Source organism: Nanorana parkeri, unplaced genomic scaffold (assembly GCF_000935625.1).
Source record: "Nanorana parkeri isolate BGI_ZX_2015 unplaced genomic scaffold, ASM93562v1 scaffold2402, whole genome shotgun sequence".
Classification (NCBI taxonomy): Eukaryota; Metazoa; Chordata; class Amphibia; order Anura; family Dicroglossidae; genus Nanorana; species Nanorana parkeri.
The window spans coordinates 149,858-158,715 of NW_017308670.1; the positions used below are offsets into that span (position 1 = coordinate 149,858).

At 42.6% G+C, this 8,858-nt stretch overlaps 1 protein-coding gene across 2 annotated transcripts in view; it reads right to left on the reverse strand.

The window, feature by feature from the left end:
- HOMER3 (homer scaffolding protein 3) overlaps positions 1–2,305 on the reverse strand; it is a 131,269-nt gene extending 128,964 nt beyond the window's left edge. The window contains exon 1 of one of the 2 annotated variants that reach the window (XM_018573500.1): positions 2,295–2,305. The gene's annotated coding sequence lies outside the window, so the exon portion shown is untranslated. The remainder of the gene's footprint in view (positions 1–2,294) is intronic. The other variant, XM_018573499.1, reaches the window with a different exon arrangement.
- Between the last annotated feature and the right edge of the window lie 6,553 nt (positions 2,306–8,858).

Consider the following 8,858-nt stretch of genomic DNA (forward strand, 5'->3'; position numbering starts at 1 on the left):
CGCAATTTTCACTCGCAAATTGCGAGGGGGCGAGTGGAAATTCTGAGGCCTGTATATATATATATATATATATATAGTTTAAAGTGACATTAAACCCTTGTTTTTTTTATTTTAAATCAGCACTGTATATGCTAATGTATTTCATTTTTAATTTATTTATTTTTTAAATTGCACCATTTATTTCCAGCAACTTTCACCTCCTGCTTATGGGTGTCTCCTTTGCCTAGCAGGTTGCAAAGGTGACACCCATGCATGCATGCTCCTGGCCAGGACCCGAGACGAGCTGTCTGCGTCCACTGTCACACACAGCTTTCGACAAGCCACGCCTGTGCCAGCAGCAGGAAAGTGTTCCAGGATGCAGTAAAGCTGGACTTGGAAAAAGTAAAGTAACCCACTAGTTGGCAGAGGTGTGTAAATCACAACAGGGGCTGAACAAAGTTACAAGTACTTTGGCAGATAAAACAATTACTAACTGTGCATTTTACCTGCATATTAGGTGATTTACCTGGAGTTCTACTTTTCAAGGTAAAGTGACAGGTACTCTTTAAAGAAGGACACCCCACCCCCTGATACTCATCTTTGCCGCACTCTCCTACTTTTGTGATGTTCTGTTGGAGCCCTTGGGTATGGAGGAGCATGTGACCTCCTGCGAGGATGCACTGTTTGGGCCCAAATGGCCAATCAACAACCTCCAAATACTGTCATGTGATGGGGAAGAAGTTAACCCTGTGTAAACTCCAACACTATCTGACATAGGGTCAGTACTCAGCCGAGAGGTAGGTAGCTCATGAAAGGTATGGGTGGGTAGGAGGTTCTTCTTATACGAGGAGTTATTTTAATTGACAAGGTGACAGAGTATCCTTAAAGTAAGCCCCAGAACCATACATTTATATTATGCAGCTTCTCAGTCCTTAGATAGGGTGGAAACATTAGTTTTCTTTTTTCAGGCTAGTGTTCCTTTATTTTCACCTGATATTTCACCTGAAAAGCTCACTCGTCCTTCTGTATCTATGGAGAAGCAGCATGGTCACCCTAGGACAGGACTGCAGAACACCATCCTTTTTATCTTTATAACATTATTGGGGGGGGGGGTGTTCTGTAGTTCTCAAAGAAAGCTGGGAACAATGCTTAATGATAACATTCAGCAGAGGCAGACAGCACAGGAAGTTAGAAACTCACAAGAATTATTACAGGATCAACTTGTATTTGTTTTTACGCTTATCAAACAGATATAACTAAATGTTTTCAATGGTATATTCAACAGACCAGAAGGGAGCATATAAGAAAAGTTAATTGTTATGGTTTCTATGTTTCTATACACTTTAGGTTCAAGAAAACATTTTGCCTACAAAAGAACCCTTGCACATATAATTTAGTATTTGCAAACAGAAAGCTTTTTTTTTTTTTTTTTTACTGAGGCTGCAAGTGTCTAAGCTAATGCTATAATAAAATAATCATTTCACCCTGGGCACAACCATGTTGAAGGTTTATTTAGAGTAACATGGCACAAAACAATGTCAATAGGTCCAACTCGCTTTGTCTGTGTTTTGCATAAATGGTGCCGAATCTAGTGATTTTCCATTGTAGATTGCTCATGGGCAGCATAAATGGAAAAGGTAAAAAGGATTTAGTGGCTGCTACACCTCAGCCTGCTCCACAACACCATGATCTTGCCTCATATGTGACATATTCACTTTAAGTGCACTTGTCTTGTTGTGCTACTCAGAACACCCTAGATGCAATGAACACATCCTATGTACAATATACATTATATGCACTGAATAATGTAACATGAACACGTGATCTCCTATTATGTGCCCTGAATCAGTAGGGGTCCCACTTGTGGTTTATTTTTTCCTGCCTTTTATTTGAATAAATCCTTTCTGCCCATGGTTAGCTATGGTATAGCAGAATTGTATACTTCTTCAGTAATATATATATACGCACACACACTGTAACTGTATTCACATAATTGTTTGCCATTGATTTTGACTAATATGGTATAGCATTTTAAGTACACAGTTTCTCTGTTTTGAACAACACACATCACATTCTCTGCATTCAACTTAAAGGATTTCTAAACCCTAACGTTTTTTTTGCATATATCTACTGCTAGCAACCAGTAGATATATGCATAAAGTTTTTTTTTTCTAAACGCTTTAAAGGCGGTTTAAACCTACCCGTCTTCGCCGTGTGCTCCTGTCCGAAAATCCACAAATGCTCGGGCGGCCGCAAAGCATCTTGGGGCGGGCGCATGCGCAGTTCAGATTTTCGGCCGGGAGATGAGGAGAGACACAAGGTAAGTCTATAGACGCGTGCACCAGCATGCAGGCACCGTGGGACAGGAAGTGCCTGCAAGGACAGAGGAGTCAGCGCTGGATCGGAGACCCGCAGCAGCGCTGGAGAGAAGGTTGAAAATGACAGGAAAGAAGATCGGATTAAGAAACATTATTTAAGGTAAGTGCTTTAATTTACATTGGGGGGAGGGACAAAAGTTTTTGACTTTAATGTCACTTTAAAGGGGTCTGTTTATAAACAATTCACAGGGCCCTTCACTCTGCTAATATCTGTGATCATTTTGTTCAGTGTGAATAGTGACAAACACAAACGTTCTTAATATACTTTTTTGGGGGGGTTGAATGTATTGTTCTGTAATACTGCATTATGGTCACTAGATGGCGCTGATGAGCATATGAAATAAACATTTATTTATGATGTGACAGTGCATCAGAGGTGCAGAGTACAGGGAAAAAAATACTGATAAGAGACCTTTGCTTTTCTGCCTTTTGCGTAGGTGTGCAGCAGAACTGTTTCACTGTGCAAAACTGACATTTTTACCTGTTATGAGGCAGCAATCATTTACTATTCCACAAAGACTGTTTTTGGAGGGTTTTTATTACCATTAGGGGCCACTCTATTCCTATTAACTTGCCAGCAATGGATTTAGACTATCATAAAATGACCGCCACAATTTACCTCTGTGGCTACCAAAAAGGGAGACACGTGCAAGACTGAAGAGTGTGTGATACAAAAGAGAGGGATGTTCTGCAAGGCAGTCTGGGAAGGGAGAATTTTCTGGAAGACGGTAGCTAAGGTAGGGAGACTGGATTCTTGAGTCGGATTCCTGTTTATTTAGTGTCTGGAGGATAACGCAGGGAAGAAGGAGTGGATTCCACCTGTGTTTTCTGCATGGACTGAACAGAACTGACTGCTACTTTGTAATTGCCACATGGTCTCTGCACAAACGCGCCTTGTGCTCCAGTCACTGTCTCTCAGATTATCACTACTCTGTTGCAATACACAACTGCCATATCTACATTTAATTGTTCATATCATCTGGAGATAGTGTGGTAGACTGTAAAGGTGCCCATACAGTGCACGATTCTCGTACGAGAATCGCGGGAAATCCCGCGATCGTACGAGAATCGTGCAGTGTATGGAAGGCGTGTGACCGTTTCTACTGTACGGTCGCACGTCTTCCATCGAACAAGCAGGCTGGAAAACCCGCCGGGAATCGTACGATTCTCGGCGAGTTAGTGGCCTGCTGGTTCGACAACTGCCGAACGGGCCGGTGTGCGCATGCGCACACTGCCCGTTTGCAGTCATCGCAAGCCCGCCCCTCATTGCAGTCATCGCAAGGCCGCCCCTCATTGCAGTCATCGCAAAGCCCGCCCCTCAGGGGGGCGGGCTTGCGATGATCGCAAGTACGATCTGCCCGTCCAAGATGGGCAGATTGTACGTTTTTTAAGTACTTTACAACCCTCGCAAGACAAAAGTCTTGCGAGGGTTGTAAAGTGTATGGGCACCTTTAGGCCTCATACACATGGGCCATAGAATGTAAATTGCTGGAGTATTTCCAGGGTACACAGCTATGGTGTACAGCCGTCCGTAGTAGTGAATGCGGCTGTACATGGGTTTAAAATGCTATTTGTATATATTGTATATATTGCTATTTTTATATGTGGTGGTACACATATATATTGTTATATATATTGTTATTTTGTACAGATATATATTAACATATTTACAAAGAGTTTTCTTTAACTCTTGGCGCTAATGGCGGCCAGCTGAACGATCCACTTGCTGTTGCATAATCAAAGTTTTCAACAGTTTTTCACACAGATTTGAGGGGCTGCTCATCCAAGGCTCTGGGGCTTCCACCACGAACATAGAAAACAAAAGGGAACAGAGCGCCACCTCCGTGTGTAAAATCGTTGATTAAAATAAATAAAACAAAGGATAAATGTATTCACAAGCAAACGTTTTCATCAGGCTTAACAACAAACAAGAGGCCACACTGTCTGTTAACCCAACATGGTATCGCCGCGACTATGTGCCACGGTTGCCTCTGGTCACATCACCGTCCACCGGCCGCAATCAGCCAAGATTTTGCTTGTGAGTACATATATCCCTTGTTTTATTTATTTTAATCAACAATTTTACACACGGAGGTGGTGCTCTGTTCCCTTTTGTTAACATATACTGTATAAAGTTTATGTTGTGGCTATTTACATAGAGGGTACATATATAAGGATTAATATAATAATCCATAAATCTAATTAATATAAATGTATTTTAAGGTTCTAAAGTGCTGTTTGGATAAAACACATTGAGGGGAATTTATCAAAACTGGAGCAGACAAAATCAGCTTCTCTCTTCAGTTTGTTCAGTTAAGATTTAAAAATTAAAGAGAGAAGCTGCTCCAGATTTTGTTTGCTCCAGTTTTGATAAATTCCCCCCATTGTTTATTTTGACTGAAGTATTAGCACTGGCTTTTTCTTTTTTTAACTAATTTTCTGTATTTCAATCTTTCTTCCCTTAAGGGCTCGTTCACATTATTATTATTATTATTATTATAATACAGGATTTATATAGCGCCAATAGTTTGCACAGCGCTTTACAATATAAGGAAGACATTACAATTACAATACAATTTAAGACAAGATATTAAGGAAGGCCCTGCCCGTGAGGGCTTACAATCTAAAAGGGAGGGGCAAGTGATACATGAGGATGGAGCTGCGCGGGGATGATTGTTTGAGAATGTGGTAGTTCAGTGGTTAGGTTGAGGTGGGATAGGCTTCCCTGAAGAGATGAGTCTTAAGGGATCGCCTAAAGGCAGTCAGTGTGGGAGATAGACGTACAGGTTGGGGTAGAGAGTTCCATAGAATGGGAGACATGCGCATTAACCTTCATTGATATTCATAAATCAACACAGGCTTGTTTGCAATGTGCCATGTTCATACCATACAGGTGTGGTGATGTGTACTGTGTAAAAATGCAGCATACCTGCATGTATGTAATTTTATACAGCTCAACTTATGGCACTGTATGTCACGGCAATGCGCCCTGGTACATAGAGTTGAATGAAGAGTCATTTTGTGACACTTTAATACATTTTAAAAAGGTACACAATGCAATGTGTTGTATAAATGCATCGTAGGTGCCCCCATCGCACTCCTAACCGCTGATTCCCAAACAAGTCCATGGTGGGTGCTATGGTGACAAGAGGATGGTGCAGCATAAACAACAATAAAAAGAAGAGTTACCGACACTTCAACTGTGATTCCAATACATCCTCTATTGCTGTATGTTCACGTTTTCACGAAGCAAACAAAGTTTTACGGCCAAATAGGGTCCTTTTATCAGGCAAACAATGTGATCACATTGTTTGCCTGATGAAGGGACCCTATGTGGCCCCAAAACATAATTTGCTTTGTGATACAATGTATCGCACCAGCCTTCACTGCCCCATACAGCGTATACCAGAGCTCATGCTTTTTGACATGCAGGCTGGTGTTAATGGGCCCCTAGTCCATCAGAATGTCACTAGGACATAACTCTGTCACAGGCTAACATTATAAATAGGGATGCACCGATATCGATACTAGTATCGGTGCAGATACCAAGTATTTGGGCTCGTACTTGCCCAAATGCTGCGACATATACCCTCAATACTGGAACCTCTGGTCAGAAGATTTCCCCTGTTCCTCTGTTTTAGCAGGCTGGCTAGTGTGTTCTGGCAGCTCCGGCGTTGTGCATCCTATGGCACACTGCCAGAGCTGTCTCTGTTTACATTTTCTTTCTTTTACTTTATGTGGTAGTGTACACTTCATTCAGTACAGCAGTGTGGCATCTAGTGCACTGCAGAAAAATTAGTGATATTTTCAGCAGAGCTGCCCACTGCCCATCACACCTGCATTTTAGTGTAAATAGGACACATAGAAAACTTGTTTGCAGTGACCTGTGTTGATCTGGTGAGATAATATGCAGGTCTCTGCAGTATGTGTGAATGGGCCATCACTCACTATATTGTATTTATGGAGGAGCATCTTTGTCACCCTAGGATTACAAAACCTTTCCTCAGCTCGATGACATATTGGAGAGGTGTTCTGTAGTCCACACAGAGAGCTTAAAGGATGAACAGGTAGGTTTTTTTAAATCCATTTATCAAACTTATAAAAAAGGAGGATTTGGACTATTTTCCCCGATAGTGCTCTTTAGGGTCACAAGAGGACATATACTAGCGTCCTCCCATGACCCAAAGCTCAGTATATAGTGGGTTATTTGCCCGCGATATACTGAGAGCAGCGCAGCCGGGACTGATCCCAACAATACTGTCGAGATCCAACCAGCTGCGTGTGACAGTGACAGCTGGCTCTGCCTATCTAGAGGCAGAGCCAGCTGTGCCCGCCCTCTCCCCGTCCATTCCTCCACTCAGCGCTGGAGGATCGGAGAGGGGAGGGGGGAATCCCTGCGGGGACCTGTGACTGACAGTCATCGCTCACTGCAGGGAGACAATAGGGAACTGAGCGGATAGGTGCATTTTTCTGCTCACTTCCCAACCAATAGAGCTGACGTGTGACAGTTTCATTGTCACAGGTCGGCTCTAACTATGAAGATGAGTGAAAATCACTCATCTCATAGTTCTCCTTTAACGTTAATGTTTGGTGACATGCTGCAAAACAATAGTGTCATTGTCTAGAACCCGAGTCATTATCATATGACTTACTTCATATTCCATATTCTAGAGCTTGGAGTACCAGTCAAACCTGTTGTGACGTGTTTTGGAGTATTCTGCATTGCTTTTGGGTGTCTGCATTGCTCTGAACTTTATAAATAAATAAAAATCCTATGTTTTTTGCATTTATCTAATTACAAGTATGTTAAAATATTCCTGATATATGAGTATATACATAGTAGTAAATGTCAGCAAAGATTTTAACTGCCTTTGTAAATTGCACCCCTTCTCCCCTTTTTAGCACTTTCCTTGCTCCACCTGGAAATGGGGACATTCAGTTCACCTATATTGAAAGAAAAAAACAGCTTAATGACAGTTGTGTCTATAAAACTAATTAAGATGAGTAATGACATTTTCTAATGTTAGATGTGTAATTCTCTGGTGGATTTTTCCTAATGAAAAAATAGATGTTGTGCCATTTTTCAGACAGCAGAGCAAGTCTAACAAGTAGGCTTCTAAAGCCTACATTGTGCACTCTACACTGCTTAGATGAAATACAGGTCAAATTTATATAGGCACTTTGTTAGTTTATTTTACAAGTTAAATTGTTTGAATTTCAGCTTTTAAAGTGCACTGTCAGTGTTCTGTATACTATATGCGCTATGTTATTTAGGAGTCACTCTGTTATTTTCTCAAAGTAAAAGAGAGCCCCCTACGGCCCCCCCCCCCCCCCCAAGCAAGGTACAGCATATTCATTGATCCCACTCCCTTGTCACCCCCCGGCTACAGAAGTCTACCGTAGGTAAGCTCCAGTGCCAGTGCTTAGCAGGGAGTATGATGTTACTGCCCCTCCCCAGGTGACAGAATTGGGAACTGGCTGCCCATGCCCATGCCGAAGCACTATCACACAGGGGGTCACATGCTCCCTAATACCTAGAATCCACAGTCTGTTGGAGGAACACAGCGAGGGCTCCATACAGGGGCGTATCTGCCGCGAGGCAAACAAGGCGTTTGCCTCGGGTGGCAGATTCCATCAGGGCGGCGAATGTACCGGCCCGCAAGCCGGTACTTTGTGGCCGGCAGCCAGCTCACAAGTCAGGTACGCGGTCGAGGACACGATTGATGAGGTCTGCAGTAGACCTCATCAAACAATCGCCGGCAGACCGGGACGGACGTGCCGCCTCACAGCCTCCTCCTTGCAACAAGGTAAGCAGGAGAGGGGGCTCTGAATAGGTGCCGGGGGGAGGGGGCTAGCGGTACACGGACTGGAGTTGTTTTCATATATATATATATATAAACAACCCCAGTCCATGTGTGTCCCTCACACACACAAACTTATTTTTATATATATATATATACATACATGTAAGGGGGGAGCACATACTTGTAGTGAAATTGCTCCTTATCAATAACCCTCTACTTACTAAGTTGGAATACTGAGTTTATCCGAGTACCTGACCTATTCTATAGAGTAGGGGAGTTTGGGGCGATGATGCCTTAACGTCTGTGGCGAATTTACTTATCGTCCTTTCCACCTGTCCTGTGTGAAGTGACTAGGAAAGGGGATTCCGTATTACATTACTTCCTGCATTCAGTGTCACTCTCCAGCTAGAGAAGCTGATGAAGCCGATCTCTGCTTCATCAGCTTCTCTGGGGGTCCCTAGGTGACATTAGGGGTCTTGTAGACCCCAGATGTCTCCATTAAGAGGACCTGTCATGTAAATTGGCTATCCCATAGGGGGCTTCTTAGCCCCCCATGTAATAGCAATAAAGTTGTGTGTTAAAAAAAAGTAATATAAAAATTAAAGAATCATAAAAAAAATAAAATAAAAGCATAAAAAAGATTAAAAACGAAAACGACGGGGGCGTGGCCGGCGGCTGCATGTGACTGGTCGCATAA